Source organism: Erinaceus europaeus, chromosome 3 (genome assembly GCF_950295315.1).
Source record: "Erinaceus europaeus chromosome 3, mEriEur2.1, whole genome shotgun sequence".
Classification (NCBI taxonomy): domain Eukaryota; kingdom Metazoa; phylum Chordata; class Mammalia; order Eulipotyphla; family Erinaceidae; genus Erinaceus; species Erinaceus europaeus.
The window spans coordinates 153,104,464-153,121,740 of NC_080164.1; the positions used below are offsets into that span (position 1 = coordinate 153,104,464).

General features: G+C 40.4%; 1 protein-coding gene across 22 annotated transcripts in view; it reads right to left on the reverse strand.

Annotated features, from left to right (window-relative positions):
* The window catches only part of LIMCH1 (LIM and calponin homology domains 1), a 390,588-nt gene that overhangs the window by 230,972 nt on the left and 142,339 nt on the right, over positions 1–17,277 (reverse strand). The gene's annotated exons all lie outside the window — the stretch shown is intronic.

Here is a 17,277-nt window from a genome sequence, read left to right on the forward strand (position 1 = left end):
AACATTAAAGGGAAACAACACAGATCTCTAACCTCAAGAGACCAGCATCAGGACAGGAAGATTAAACCCAAGAATCATGATAATGTGCGTAAAAGAGGAAAATGCAGGACCAGTGTAAGGATCCCGGTTCGAGCCCCTGGCTCCCCACCTGCAGGGGAGTCACTTCACAAGTGGTGAAGCAGGTCTGCAGGTGTCTTTTTCTCCCCTTCTCTGTCTTCCCCTCCTCTCTCCATTTCTCTCTGTCCTATCTAACAATGACGACATCAACAACAATAATAATAAAAAAACAAGGGAAACAAAAAAGGAGAAAAATAAATAAAATTTTTTTTTTAAAAAAAGAGGAAAATGCAAGTCTGGAAAGAGTGGTCTGTTTGCCAGCACAGGACTAAGGGCCATTCTTAATGCCTGCGGCTCTGAGCAAGCCTTTGGTTCAAGTCTCAGGACACTCAGTACTTCATTCAGTCGATATTTACTAAAATTCAACAATATACCCAGTAAATATGCATACTACAAACCCCAACCTCTACCATGACAAAATAAAAAGCTACAGCTTACAAGCTTAAAAATGAGGCAAATGGAATACAACAAATATTCTAAAAATAAAATGGCAAGAATTTAAATAAGAGAAGGGCAGGAAGAGCAAGTCGAAATATGTAAAAAAGAAAACAAATAGCAATGTTGTAGTTAAACTTAACTCTACCAATAATCACACTCAGTCAAATGACCTAAGTATTTTCAGTAAAATGAAGGCGATTGTCAGACTGTAGGAAATACAACTATGTAAACTGTAAATATAAAGTTCACCTACAGAAATGAACTTAAATATAAATCTACCAGTGGATTAAAAATAGAAGAGCAGAATATTATAAGAAAATGGGTCTAGTAGTTATCTTAAATATTCTGTTACCATTTCAAATTATCCTGTGATACAGAGGTGCTATTATTTTCTCAAATAGAGTTGATATAATGGTCCCAGTTCAACCTGGCAACCAAAACCCTTCAAGATACATTAACCTATAGTCAGTTAGCTGACAAGTCAGGAGCTGGGAGTGAGTACCAGGCATTTACAGGCAGGTGTTCATGTCCACTTCTGTCATTTCTCCTCTGCCTCCTTCCACCTTTTCTGTGTCCACTGGGTCCCAGTATAGCCCTTATACTGGTCTTCACTGACCCAAGTGGCATCCATTCTTTCAAACACAGGTAACTGAGAACAGAGGCATTTAGATCTCTGATAAAAAGGCTCAACAGCTAAATAGACTCCAAAAATTCAACAAGGGTCATCCCACTGAAAAATGTGGTCCTTCCACCAGCAGAAACATCTTCACCTAGAATTAATGCTAGAAATACAGACGCTACATCCCAAAGCCAGCTGGGAGCAGAGCAACCATGCAGATGTGACTCCCCACCCCACCCCCAGCAATAACTCTGGTGACAAAAATAATAATAATAAATTGAAGCTGAGATGGAGCAAGAGGCCTGCGGTGGTAGGAAGAGAAGAATTTGGGGGCTCACAGGTAAGAACACTGTGAAATGCCAAGAGCATTTTATCGGTCTCCCAACTCCCCAATTCTGTTTTCTAACAATAATGACTCTCACTGATCAATCACTGCAACTTCATCCTTGCTGTTTCTCAGCTCCAAAACCTCAGTCATGCCCTGTCACTATCTGTTGCATTAAACTACACACAACATAGCCTATCTGTTCCTTCACCAGAATTTAATCAAAATCCAACTACTTCTCACTAGCTCCTTCCTACCTCCTACTCCAAGCCACTGTCATTTTATACCTAGAGAGGTCAAATCTCTTAGCTGGCCTCACTGCTTCTACCTTCACCTCAGCCCCTTTTATTGTCAACACAGCAGACTGGATGATACTGTAGAATGAGGAGGTGCCACTCTTTTATCCCACCTGCATCTTAGCTGTCGGGCTCAAGCGAAAATTAGTAGTCATGGGACCCTTAGAATATAGGGAGGGGGTGTCGGGCGGTGGCCCAGTGGGTTAAGCGCACGTGGCGCAAAGCGCAGGGACCGGCATAAGGATCCCGGTTCGAGCCCCCGGCTCCCCACCTGCAGGGGAGTCGCTTCACGGGCGGTGAAGCAGGTCTGCAGGTGTCTATCTTTCTCTCCCCCTCTCTCTGTCTTCCCCTCCTCTCTCCATTTCTCTCTGTTCTATACAACAACAAAGCAACGTCAACAATGGCAATAATGGCTGCAACAACTAGGGCAACAAAAAGGGGGGAAAATGGCCTCCAGGAGCGGTGGATTCATGGTGCAGGCACCAAGCCCAGCAATAACCCTGGAGGAGAAAAAAAAGAAAAAAAAAAAAAAAAAGAATATAGGGAGGGTGGCCATTTGGCTTCCCAGGGTGGCGTGGGGGGTGGTGGTTGGGATGGGACACAGTCTTTTGGTGGTGGGAATGGTGTTTGTGTAGAACAACAACAAAAAAATAAAAATAAAAAAAGAATATACCTAAAATAGACCTACAGGCTTTTTCCAAAATGGAGACCCCAAGTCTCATCGGCTATATTCTTACCTTTAGGTTCCTAATTATTAAACAGTTTGTTCTGCTTTATCTTTTAATGCTTTTTCAGTCACCAAGTTGCAGATGCTACCATGATGCCTACCTGACTTCCCTAGGCAGGTGATTTCACCAATGTACCCTGGTACCCTCCTCCCCAGAGCTCTGCTGCACTAGGGAAGGATAGAAACAGTCTGGGAGCACTGAGGTGGGGGGCTCCCATTTGCATGACTCCTCTGCTCTCAGCTGGCTTGTGCCTGCCTGTCTTCCTGTTTTCCTTCCTTCTTTTCTTTCTTTCTTTTTTTCTTTCTTTCTTTCTTTCTTTCTTTCTTTCTTTCTTTCTTTCTTTCTTTCCTTCCTTCCTTCCTTCCTTCCTTCCTTCCTTCCTTCCTCCCTTCCATCCTTCTTATCTTCCACTCTTCCTTCTCCCTTGCCATATTTTTGTTTGCTGGGAGTATGGATCAACCTGCCAATGCCCATATCCAGCAGAGAAGCAACTACAGAAGTCAGACCTTCCACTTTCTACACCCCATAAAGATCCTGGATCCATGTTCCCAGAAGGATAAAGAATAGCTTCCAATGGAGGGGATGGGATACAGAACCCTGGTGGTGGGAACTATGTGGAATTGTACCCCTCTTATTCTACAGTCTTGTCAATCATTATTAAATCAATTAAAAAAAAAAGGTGTCACTCATTCACACAAAATCCCCTAATGGTTGTCTGCCTCACTCTGAGTAAAGGCCAAAGTCCTACCAGTTCCCAAAGGCACTCAACATAAAAACAAATAAGCCAACAACAAAAACTTCATAGAAGTGCATGGATAAAGCTAACATTGGACCCCACTTGTGTAACAAAGAAAGCCATGTAGATTTATGATAACTTTGTAATGATATGCTTAATGTGCAGCACACTGCCTATCACAACACCACCTTTTGCTAAATATTTCCTTGCCACTATTATTATAATTTCTGCAAACAGGCAAAGACTGTTTGCAAGAACCAGCCTCTCTGTCTGATGATGACCCTTTTCACAAATTGTGCTTCAGAAATATTTTTGTCCATCTTTAGTTGCTTTTTGGAAAACAATGTGGTGGACAAATTTCAGTCCACTAACAAACTATAAGTCTAAACAGAATTTTCTCCTGAATGTTGGGAATGCTCTTAGGAGATCCCACTGATAGGTGGGCTAAACCATAATTCCTGGCTTGAAACAGGTGAAAGCTACTAAATTAAATAGACTTGGAATAAACTTCTAAAAGAAATGACTATTTTTCCTAAATTGTTGTTTAAAAACAAGCAGACTTTTCTTCAGAAGATTGTGACTTTCCTTCCTATAACCCCTAAGTGAAAATCACACTTCTTTAATTCACTGAAGATGTGTGGCTTGTTAAGTTCACTTTGCTTATAACCACATTTGACTGATTTAACAAGAAAAATAATCCTGCATATTTTATGCCTAAAATGCAAAATAAAGCAGAACAGAATTGCTCTTATTTTTTCACATTTATTGAGAAATACATTCACTTTTCTGTCCCCTTCATACGGCTGCCAGAAAAATTAAGTTGAAAAAAAAATCTGTGTAATTCTTTGCAAACAATTATAAATCACACTCAACTAAGCCAGAATGAACAATCAACCAGTATTTATTGAATGTTTATTTTCCTAACAGGTGGTGCAATAGGTATGAATGGACCAAAATAACAAGATCTGGATGCTAGTCCAGAGGAATTCACAATAGTGGTGGGGAGAATGAAACATCAGCATACATGGGGGCACAGAACTGTGGTGGAGGGAAAGATGTGGAATTATACCCCTGTTATGATTTTGTAAATCAACATTAAAACACTAATAAAATGCTTTACAACATTAGCATAAAATAGATGTGGAAAGAAATATCTGGACAGAACCTGGAGAGAGTAATTGACACAAATTGCATGACTAATGAAATAACTGACTAATAATAGTCCACATTCACATAGCGATTTCCTTGCACACTGTTCTAAATGTTTGACACATGTTAATTTACTTCAAAAGTACTTAAATTTCTATGAAATGTAGGATATTCACATGTGCAATTTCATAACTCTGGGTCACATTCTCATTCACGCAAAGAGAACAAAAGAGAAAGAGAGAGAGAGAGAGGCCACACCACCTGAGTTGCCTATGTTGTCACCACATGGTGTCCAGGGCTCAAATCTGGCCTGTGCAAAGCAGGCACCTCACCTAGTGAGTTCTCTCTTTGGTTTCCACAAATTAATTTATTTAATCTGTATGGCAATCCAGGGAGGTGGATCTGATTATATTTCCAGTTTAAACTCAAGGAAACTTAGACACAAAGAGGTTAAGTAATCTCCATGTTGGCCCCTGCACAAACCATCTCTCAGGCATCTTTCTACAGATCCAGCTCATATGCCCTCTCACAACAAGGTAAAGTTCAGGCCATATACACAGCTCCTTCATTTACAGAAAAACGATGTCCTTCAAATTAAGTGATTTGCTCAAGGTCATACAGACAGCTAGCGACAAGGCTGAGACCAGAATCAGGTCTCTTTTAACTCAGGCCAAGGATACACTGCCTTCTGAAGGTACTTCCTCTTTCTGGCACTTGTATTGCTACACTTCCTTTAATAACGATAGCTCTGAGATCAATTCCATTCGACTTGGCAAAGAATCAGTACTGAAGTCCAGTCCTGAGGTTATTTAATCAACATTATCAGACTAGGAGGCTCTCCAGCACTATGTCTGAGTGCTTAAGACTGAGGATAATAAAATGCAATCTGCAGCATCCATTTATATTTTCATCATGTCATCAGAAAACCAGAGGTGCTGTTTATAGCCACACACTGACAGACTCTACTTAAAAAAAATCTAATTAAGAATACAAGCAAGCCCCCAAGCACTCTCAGAGCTTTAAATCCTTTGATCTAGCCGTTGTGTGCTCCAGGCACAGAAACTGGGTCAAAGCTGAGAGGAGTGAGCGGATTTAGCTGGAACCCTGTTTGCACAACCCCAAGCTAGTTCTTCCTGTCTGAAAGATAGAACAGAAAAAAAGTCAGATAGACACCAGTTATATAGGGCCCTAACTCCTGTTCAGCAGGACCTAGAACTTCTGTGACCAGGAACCTTTGTTTTAGCTCTGTCATTAGGGAGAAGTTGAAGAACATCTAAGGAGGAAATCAGGCCCTTTTACCGAGCTTATGTCAAGGGAAGAAAACAGAAGAACACCCAGAAGTAGTAATAAATGTGAGTCTGGCTTAGAAAGGGAGAGAAGGTGGCAGTGCTGCAGGTTAAGTGCACATGAAGCGAAGTGCAAGGACCAGCATAAGGATCCCTGTTCGAGGCCCCAGCTTCCCACCTGCAGGGGTGTCATTTCATAAGCGGTGAAGCAGGTCTGCAGGTGTCTATCTTTCTCTCCTCCTCTCTGTCTTCCCCTCCTCTCTCGATTTCTCTCTGTCCTTCCAACAACAGCAATATCAACAACAAGGGCAACAAAAATGGGAAAAATGACCTCCAGGAGCAGTAGATTCATAGTGCAGGCACTGAGCCCCAGTGAAAGCCCTGAAGGCAAAAAAAAGAAAAACAATAAAAGAAAGGAAGAGAAGATGGGCCTTAGAAAGTGACAGCATTGGGGGTCGGGCGGTGGCACAGTGGGTTAAGCGCACATGGCGCAAAGCGCAGGGACCGGCGTAAGGATCCCAGTTCAAGCCCCCGGCTCCCCACCTGCAGGAGAGTCACTTCACAGGCGGTGAAGTAGGTCTGCAGGTGTCTATCTTTCTCTCCCCTTCTCTGTCTTCCCCTCCTCTCTCCATTTCTCTCTGTCCTATCCAACAACGAATTGCATCAACAAGGGCAATAATAATAACCACAACGAAGCTACAACAAGGGCAACAAAAGGGGGGGAAAAATGGCCTCCAGGAGCGGTGGATTCATGGTGCAGGCACCGAGCCCAGCAATAACCCTGGAGGAGGAAAAAAGAAAAAAAGAAAAAAAAAAAAGTGACAGCATCTTCCCAGATAATATTTAGTCCACTGCCATGTTAGCTATCAGGCACAGGTAAAAATTACTAAAAGTCCTGGGTTCCTTGAAACATACCAAAAATAGACTTCCTAGCTTCTTCCCACCCAAAGACACCTAATTTCATCTGTTCTATTCCTACCTTTGGGTTCCTGTTTACTAAACAAATTGTCCTTCTTTATATCTTACCACCTTTCAGCCAAGTTTCAGATGCTACTTTAATTCCATCCTGATTTCCCTGGGCATAACTTCACCTCTCCAGAGTTCTATCCCACTAGGGAAAGATGGAAACAGACTGGAGGTATGGATCGACTGCCAACATCCATGTCCAGCAGAAAAGCAATTACAGAAAGCAAACCTTCTATCTTCTGCACTCCATAAAGACTTTCTTTATCCCCAGGGAGATAGAAATAGGGAAGTTTCCAATGGAGGGGCATGAAACTCTGGTGGTAGGAACTGTATGGAATTACAGCCCTGCTATCTTACAATCTTGTTAATCATTATTAAAACATTAGTAATAATTTTTCAAAAGTGCCTAAAAGGGGCCCCAGCTTCATCAACCCTGCCATGTTTGCATGAATGACCCACACATCTCCATATGCATACTTTCATTTTCCTAAATGAAGGTTTATAATAACTGAGACCACCATCTCTCATTCTTTGTAGAAAACCAGGCACTATAGGAAAGACACTTTAGGGTCTCCCATCCCTGCAACAATATACTTTGTTTGGCACCACAGAGAGTTAACACCTGATCTGAGAGCAAAGAGAAGTGGTGAAAGAAAATGTCAAGTCAGGCATTTCTGGATCATGCATATTGGAGTCCATTTCAAGGAGCAGAGAATTGCTTTAGCCACAGTGTTATTTATACTTAAGTATCATGTTGCTCCTTAAATAAATAGTTCCAGGCTAGCTAGCCAGTGTATATAACTAGTCATCAGCACAAGGAAGTATGAACCTTTGAACTGGACAGATCAGGATCCAAACTTGGAGCTACATGACAATGGGCAAATGGTTTAATCTCTCTGTGCCCTCACCCTTGTCTTGAAAAGACAGATGGAGGAGGCTTGTTAAGAAATTGTCAAAAGTTGGAAATCATGAATGGAAGCTATCTCCTAGGATACTATATACTGAGTGTTCTTTTCAGAACAGATTGAAGTTTTGTTACTTTTTTTCCTCCAAGCATCTCATCTCAGGAGAAGACAAAATCCACAGCTGGAATATCTGAATCAGGTGGCTGCAAGTTTGGTTCAGAAATACTGCCCAGGGAAATGTGAGTATAGTTGAGGCAGTTGTGCCCCTTCACAGATGAATCTGGATTTGTGCGCACTGGGAACTAGCCACACAGGGAGGCTCAGAAGAGGAACTATCAGCATTATCTATGTAAAAGGAAACCATGATGAAAAATGCAAATCCGGGAGTCGGGTGGTAGCGCAGTGGGTTAAGCGCATGTGCCGCAAAGCGCAAGGACCGGCGTAAGGATCTCGGTTCAAGCCCCCGGTTCCCCACTTGCAGGGGAGTCGCTTCACAGGCGGTGAAGTAGGTCTGCAGGTGTCTGTCTTTCTCTCCCCCTCTCTGTCTTCCCCTCCTCTCTCCATTTCTCTCTGTCCTATCCAACAACAACAACATCAAGAACAACAATAATTACAACAATAAAACAATGAGGGCAACAAAAGGAAATAAATAAATTTAAAAAAAAAAAGAAAAATGCAAATCCAGAATAGAATATATTTTATAAGCACACTTGTCAGTATCCTCATGTGGTCCAGGAGATGGTGCAGTGGATAAGGCACTGGATTCTTAAGCATAAGGTTTTGAGTTCAATCCCCAGCAACACATGTATCAGAGTGATGGCTGGTTCTTGGCTCTCTTTCCTCCAATCTTTCTCATAAATGAATAAATAAATAATAAATTTTTAAAAATTCTCTTAAGAAATTAAAAGAAAGTCAGCATCGTGAAGAAAGGAGGAGTTGCTATTCTAAATTGATACTTAAGTATCATAGCAACCAATTGTATTAGATGCTGCTTTATAAAGTTAGAGTTTAAAGGAAACATCATAGGTGTCATCAGGGGCACAGTTGGGAAATCTGAATAAATACTGCTCAACTATTAAGATTAGAGTACTGCTTCACTTTATTAACAATTACAGCACAGTGGTCCCATAGAAGAATGTTCGACTTCACAGACGTTGAACAATAAAGATTTTAGAAAAGGGATCTGTTATCAGTTAATGGATTTTTGAGTGGCTGAAAATACTAGCAGAATGTATGGAAGTATGTGTTTTGTGTGTAAGAAGTAAACCCAGAAAACAGTAGCAATTATTGAGACAAGGTAGTTTATATATGGGCTTTTTACAACCAAAGATTTTGCTTCCTTCCTTCCTTCCTTCCTTCCTTCCTTCCTTCCTTCCTTCTTTATTAAAAAAAAAATATATTATTATTTTACCTTTTGTTGCCCTTGTTGTTTTTTATTGTTGATGTAGTTATTATTGTTGTTGTTGTTGATGTCATTGTTGTTGGATAGAACAGAGAGAAATGGAGAAGGGAGGGGGATACAGACAGGGGGAGAGAAAGAGACACCTGCAGACCTGCTTCACCGCCTGTGAAGCGACTCCCCTGCAGGTAGGGAGCCAGGGCTCGAACCGGGATCCTTAAGCCAGTCCTTGCAGTTTGCGCTATGTGTGCTTAACCCACTGTGTTACTGCCTGATCCCCCTTGCTTCCTTTATTAAAATTTTTATTAGAGAGAAATCAAGAAGAGAGTAGAGATAGTGGGGGAGAGAAAGACCTGCAACACTGTTTGTGAAGCTTTTGCCCTGCAGCTGGGGACCAGGGGCTTGAACCTGGGCCTTGCACATTGCTACATGTGCACTCAACCAGGTGCACCACTATGCAACCCCCAAAGTTTTTTGTTTCCTTTAGTTCTTTTTTTAAAATTATTTATTTATTTATTCCCTTTTGTTGCCCTTTTTATTGCTGTAGTTATTGCTGTCATCATTGTTGGATAGGACAGAGAGAAATGGAGAGAGAAGGGGAAGACAAAGAGGGGGAGAAAAAACAGACACCTGCAGACCTGCTTCACTGCTTGTGAAGCAACTGCCCTGCGGGGGGGGGGGGGCAGGGGCTCATACCAGGATCCTTACGCCAGTCCTTGTGTTTTGTGTTTTGTGCCACCTGCACTTAACCCACTGCGCTACCGCCCGACTCCCTGTTTCCTTTAGTTCTTTTCCTTTCTTCATTCCTTCATTTCTTTCTTTTTTTTTAAGATTTTATTTATTTATTCATGAATATAGAAGGAGAGAGAGAGAGAACCAGACATCACTGTGGTACATGTGCTGCTGGGGATTGAACTCTGGACCTCATGCTTGAGAATCCACTGCTTTATCCAATGCTTTATCTACTGCGCCACCTCCTGAACCACTGTTTCTTTCTTTCCTTCATTCTAATGTTTCAGAATATTTATTATAAAGTGTTTGGGGCTAGAGTTGAAAGTCACTCAGCATTTCATGGGAAGTACTTGGATCTGTACCCTGCTCAGTGACCCCTATCTATTTCTAGCAGTATTTTTTGTTCAGATGTCTTTTCACTGATGACAGTTATTTATCCCTCTTCTCTAAACAATTTAGTGTTTACTTCAGGTAATTTCATTTACATTAACTCACTCTAGTACCTGCTCACAACACAGAAATAGCTCTCACCAGTCATCTGATAGACATTCATACCAGAGAATGGGGAGAGGGGAAGGGTCCAGCACTTTGGCTTCCCGATTTCAGGCATAGAACTGGAACTAGAGACTGTGCCAAGTACACAGTGTCCTGCAACAGTTGTTGAGCTGCCTGAACAACTGATCAATTTCAGCATTTGATAGTCTGATAGCTGAATCATTTTTAGTTACGAATCCAAAGTAACCACACAACTGCTGTACTTCACCAATGCTTGGCATTTTTAAAAGTGCCAAAATAGAAAGCTATTAGAATTCACACAAACAAGCTATTAGATTACCAAGTGAAAATAAAGCATGGTGAAATGTTTGTAATAAAGACAGGATGATCACATTTTAACGGCCTACCCATTCAAAAGATGGTCTGCCTTGGGGTCCAACCCAACTTTGTTTCTTTCCCTTTTCTTTTTAAGTAAGTATGTGATCAATATAAAATGAGCAAAGTGACTTTTAGGAAGGAGGGAAAGTATTATAATTAGAAGGAAATGTATGATGGGTTTCCAGGGTGGCCAAACTCTTCTTCATCTGAAACTATTTCAGGAGAATGATTACAAGACTGTTTTCTTAAGTACTCAGCTATGTTACATGTTTCCTTTTTCATATGTTATTTCCTTTTGGATAGAGACAGAAATCTAGAGGAAAAGGAGAGACAGAGAAACAGACACCTGCAGTACTGCTTCACCACTTGCAAAGCTTTTCCCTTGCAGTTGGGGCCTGGAGATTTGAACCTGGGTCTTGAACATTTTAACATGTGCACTAAACCAGGTGTGCTGCCATTCAGCCCCAATATATTTCTTTCTTTCTTTTTTTTTTCTGTAATTGTATTTCACTGTACAACTGGTGTAATTTTAAAAGTTTACTGAGAATACATGGGCTGATCTCCACAGTGATTCAACCTCACTAGCTTTCTCTCACTGGTAACTAAATCCATTTTCCATTTGGTTTCACTCAGAAAAGACCTTCTGTGAGAAAACATCACTTTCAAATGTAATAAAATGTAATAGAAATACACATCTATCTATTAGTATTCCTCTAGTCTGCTATGTAAGTAGCAGCAGAGAGCCACGCATACTCACTGGGTTGCTGTCTATAAAGCAAACATTTGAATATAAACAAAGGAGTCAGTATGCTTTTTGATCTCACACACACACACACATGCTGGGAAATTGTGCCGATGCAGTCACATCTGCCATGTTGTCCCCTCAGGCTACTGCTAGTTCCTGCGAGAGTTGGGACATTCTCGGAGTGCCTGTTCAGCCATGTTGTGCCCTCAGGGCATTGTCTATATCCCCGAGATATTTGGAGTGCTTTGGTTACTCCTCCCCCCTCCCATTCTCACAAGAGTTATTATCCTATCCTGGAGTGCTATGGTTACTCCTCCCCCTTCCCATTCTCGTGAAAGCTACTCCTATAAAAGCCCTTCTTCTTCCACACCTCGCTCTCTTGCCAGCGCTTCACTCCAGTGTTCAGATGCAGGAAAGGTTACTGCGTGAGGCGGCCATTTTCACTACCTCCATGTGGCCCAACCTGCCTCTCTAGCACCCAACTCTGAGGTGCCAGTGCAAATAAAGATTTATGTTTCCTCTTCGCTCCAGACCCCCTCTCTCTCTTCTCCGCGGCCCGCGCACAACAACACACACACACACACACAGAGTGTTCTGAGAGCTTGCCATTTGATTGGCTTTAAGAGGTACTTGGGAGAGGAATGACCACACTGCCCCTTAACCCCATCTTCCCTCGGTGTTTGTTTCGTCTGTCACACGGTTTCTAGTGACACCTACCCAGGACTAGTAGAAGTCCAAATGTCTAAACAAATGGGTTCTAGTCAAGGTTTTGGTCATCACCAAGGATTCCCAGCAAATCACTTTCCTTCTCTAAGTCTCAAATGATTCTACACAAACCTACAAATTTACCCTTGCCTCTCCCCTGAAATGTTTGTGATCACAGTAACAGCACCTCAGTCCCTGGTGTAATCATCAGAACTACCACAGCATGTTTCACACACTGGGCCCTGGACAGGGGCACCCAGTGAGACACCAGCTTGAGCTCTTCTTGTCAAACTATACACATTCTTCTGAGGGAACCACCCTGTTTTCCAAATGTTCACAGAGCCATATGTGCATCCTAGATCAGAGTCCACCCTTAAGATGTTTTCACAAGCTTACACAACAGTGCTCAGTAGGCTACCATAGACTCTGATATAAGTACTATTATGATTCTTTTTTTTTTAGATGAAAAACTGAAGTACAAGTCATGAAGTCATTGGCCCAGTTTCACATATCTAAGAGAAGGCAATGCTAGCACTCTAAGCTGGCTCTTAACCCTCTTAACCCATGTTCCTAACATGCTGCTGTGTTGCCTACATAAGTCTGTGTCCCTGCTGATTTTCCCCTATTACAATTGAACTGTAAATAAAGATCAGGCATCCCACTATCTTATTCTTCCTAATGTATGTTTTTCTCAGCATATGAAATAAGAAAGGAAGCCCTTAAAACAAGAAAGTGTTAAAATGGTTGTATATTATCAACTCACTCAACACCATGGGGTTCAGGAGGAGAAATGCAGTCTTCTCTCCTAAGCCACAGGAATGCTACTATGAACTCACATCTATATTACGCACAGATATGAGGCTACCAGCTAACTTAGTGTTAACTTAAAACACCCGTGTTTATAGTATCACTGGGTTTTTATCTCTGTATTTTAAAATCATTATAAATACCCAAAGAATTCAACTTGAAATAATTCTACATAAAGTTTGATGCTTCACAGAATGAAAAAAATAAATATCCATCAAGACGAAAAAAGAAAGAATAGGAAGGCAGGAAGATTAAGTTGTCTCCTTTAAACCATTAGGCTTTTGTACAAGAAAATATTTCCCTTCTTATCTTGCTTCAGTTCTTTAAAACTTACAGATAATGTGTTGTGGCAGGAAATCTGTTCTTTTGACTGGTTTGTGATAAAGATAGCAGCAGGTGGTAATCCTAGCTCACTAAAACGTCATTCATCACTGAGCCTCACTGATACTACAGAGTAGCTGCCCTTCACAGAGGAAGCAGTCACCGTCCTGTCTTCCACAGGAATGAGCGAACAATCCTCCAACTCTGGTTTAACTTCCTTTACCTCTCTCTCCACAATGTCAATATCAACAAAGAAAGAGTCCTGTCACCAGGGTATCATAAAAAAACATAAAATATAGTGCAATTGGGGCTGCGTGGTTGTGGGCCTTGTAGTATACACATGTTAATAATGCACAAGGACCTGGGTTCAAGTTCCCAGGCCCCATTTGCAAGGGTTGGGGGTTGGAGATTCACAAGCAGTGAAGCAGGGCTGCAGGTCTCTCTCGCTATCTCCCCCTTCCCTCTCAATTTCTCTCTGTCTCTATCAAAAAACAAATAAATATATTTTTATATTTTATTTTATATATTTTAAATATATATTTATTTATTTTAAAGTATTTTAAAGTTTAAAAGTATATATAAAGCAACACTGGACTACCCCAGAAAATTAAAGAAAAAAATTGGTTCCTTATAAACCTAATAGATGATCATCATATCTAACAATAACAGAACTTTCTGCCAAGACACCATATTGAAAAACTTCACTAGCCAAAAAACTGGGTAGAGGAAGAAAGGAAAAAGAGGTTGAAAGAAAGTGTTACTTACTTTCTTTCTTTTCTTTTCTTTTCCTTTCATTACTGACTTAATATTGATCTACAAACTTATGAGATAACAGGGGTATAATTTTGCACTATTCCCACCACCAGAATTCTGTATCCCCACTCCCCCCATTGGAAACGATAGCAGTTCTCCCAAGAGTGTGGATATGGGCTATTATTTCTATAACTATATGTCTATATTTTTATATATTTGTCCATTTTTTCCTATGGTCCTGCCCTCTCTTCTTTTCTAAGTCACACTTACCTATCACTATTTCCAAATATCCTTCCTTTTTTTCCTTCTTCTTTCTCTGGGTCCTGATGGAATTGGATGAAATGTGTTACTTACCAAGAGATACTGATTAAGCCATCCTGAGTGACGGCCTAGAACCAACAGTGTTCTGCTAAATACTTAACCACTGGTTCTCCTAGGGGGACAGAGCCCTGACATACAACATTTGCCAGTTTCCATGGTATAAACATCCCACTACTGCCTATTTCAAACTCAAATTCAATTTACTTAATGTGGAGTCAAGAAGAGAAATGCATAATCTTCTCTCCTAAGCCATTTGAATGCTAATATGAACACAAATCTACATCACACATAGACAGAAGGCTACTTAAAGGTAATATTCCAAAAGTATCTCAGTTTCCTAATATCCACAACACTGGAGAATTTATCACATAATAATTGAAAGCAAAGCACATAACCTTGTAAACATTAAATACTTCTAAAATTGCATATGTTCTTATTTATAAGCAATCAATATCTTAAAGACACCACTAAAGTGATGCTATAAATCTATTATACTTTCAGATAGCTGTTTTTAATTTCAGGATTCTAATTAGTAGGTCAAAGCAAAAAAATTCTTCATTACATTCCTGAAAACTGGGGCAGAAACAGTAAACCAAAGGTCTCCCCCATAGATTTAAAATCAGATATAAAACTTCAAGTAAATGTTTCCAAGCTCCAGTTATCAAAAACATGTAAATTCTATAGTCCTGAACTGGGAAAATTTCTTCTCCCTCCCCTTACAGGAGAGACAACAATTAGATAAGCTAATCATTGCCTTCACCCATCCTAGTGCACAGTGATATTATTTTTTTATTAAATAAATTTGTAGACAAGTAAGCAGATAATAATGTCCTTTCATAGGGCAAAGGGGAAAAAAAAATCACACTTCTAACATATGGACATAAGCTTCCCAGAGGAGAGTCCTGACTACTTTGGCAGGGAAATAATTAGTAGAACTAGCAATGCAGACCAGTTGTTCTTTACTGCTGATTGACAGAGAACTGTTGTTTGTAAAAGGAAGAAGGGGAGGACTAATGCTGTTGGCAACAATCAACTGCTCTGTTCTTTCTCTTCTTTTAATTGCTAGAACACCTGCTGCCTCTGTCTTTTCAGCCTCGTCCACTATGCAGCATGTTGGTGACGATGGAATAGAGATATGCCACTGCACACAATGACAAACCCAAGGGAAGGCAAAGGAAGAGACCCAACAGCACAAACGATATGCAACAGATAATGTACATTTCCTCTTCTCATTCTCACTATTGGCAGTTCCTAAAAAAAAAAAACAATAAAAACCTCTCACACCAAAACCTACTGTTGTCATTTTTATGGCAGGAGTTTAAGATGCAAAGCTATAAATAAATAAATAAATATGCAAAGACAATACCAAGGGCTGGATTATTATTGCACGGGGACTGACCTTCACACTTACTCTTCTGATGGCCCAAGAGAGGAAATACTGTCAGACACATTTCCCAAAGTATATCCCCATAGAATGTTAAACAGTGGAATATGCAGAGCCAGACAGTGACACAATCAGTAAAGCACACTTGTCACCATGTGCAAAGACCTGGGTTCAAGATCCCAGTCTGTAGCTTCAGGGGCAAAGCTTCACAAGCAGTGGAACAGTGCTGCAGGTATCTCTTTTCCTCTCTCCCCCATCTTTCTACCTTTCTATTTTTCTCTGATGCTGACCAGAGAGAGAAGGGAAGAAAGGAAGGAAGGAAGGAAGGAAGGAAGGAAGGAAGGAAGGAAGGAAGGAAGGAAGGAAGGAAGGAAGGAAAGAAGGAAGGAAGGAAGGAAGGAATGGAGGGAGGAAGGCAGGCAGGCTTCTGGTAACAAAAGAGTCATTGTATAGGTTCCTGACTGCCTGTAATAAACCTGGTGGCATATGAAAGAAAAAGATTGCATATGAGAAGAGGGCATTTGGCCAAGTAAGTTTGGAAAATGCTATGAAAGGTGTGTTCTTTAATTGTTTTTCTGTGTTCACTAATATTTATTAAATTATTGTATTTACATTGTATATTTTAATACATTAGTATCTTATATATACACATGATTTTATATTTACAATATATTACCATATATATGCAAGTAATAATCTATTATTTATAATTTTCATATCATATTATATAACATAATGCAGACTACGTTAAAGCATAAAGGAATTTTTAAAAACAAATAAGGCACCCAGTTCACAATTAAGAAAAATACAACTGACAAGTGCAATGTGTGTAAGATGTTCAGAGAAATGAAAGAGACTATACTAAAGAGGGAAATCTTTCAAAAGTTAGGAAAGAACTCAGGTTGGTGTGAGAAAGGACTGAAGTGTGTAGAGCTAAAAGAAGCTTCATGAACACAAGCACAGGTGGCCAAGAAATAGCTCAACTCATAGAACACATGCCTTATCATGCTTCAACCTAGGTTCAAGTCCCTGTGCCATGTGGGAACAATATATATGGCACCAGGGAAAGTTCCACAGGTGGTGTCTCTCTCTCTCTCATACTCCTTTAAATATTTTTTATATCTCTTCAATCTTTTAAAATAATCTTTTAAAGATTGAAATGTCTTAAAAGGATGAACTTTTTAAAAAAAGAATGAAAAATCAGCTCTTGGAACAAAGAAACCTAGCACAAGGCCCCAGTCATTGTCAAAAAGAAAAGGAGAGAAAAAAGAAGGGAGTCGGGCAGTAGCACAGTGGGTTAAGCGCACGTGGCACAAAGCACAAAGACCACTATAAGGATCCCCGTTCGAGACCCCAGCTCTCCACCTGCAGGAGAATCACTTCACAGGCAGTGAAGCAGGTCTACAGGTGTCTGTCTTTCTCTCCCTCCCCGTCTATCTTCCCTTCCTCTCTCCATTTCTCTCTGTCCTACCCAATAATGACAACATCAATAACTACAACAATAAAAACAACAAGGTCAACAAAAGGGAAAATAAACAAATAAAAGAAAGAAATAAAAGAAAAATAAAAGAACTAGAATCAATAAATCATAAAAGTAGACAAGTGCTCAAAATACAGATACAAGACACACATTTAATTTAAACTTGTAACTGAGTCAGGAGTTTTGATAGTC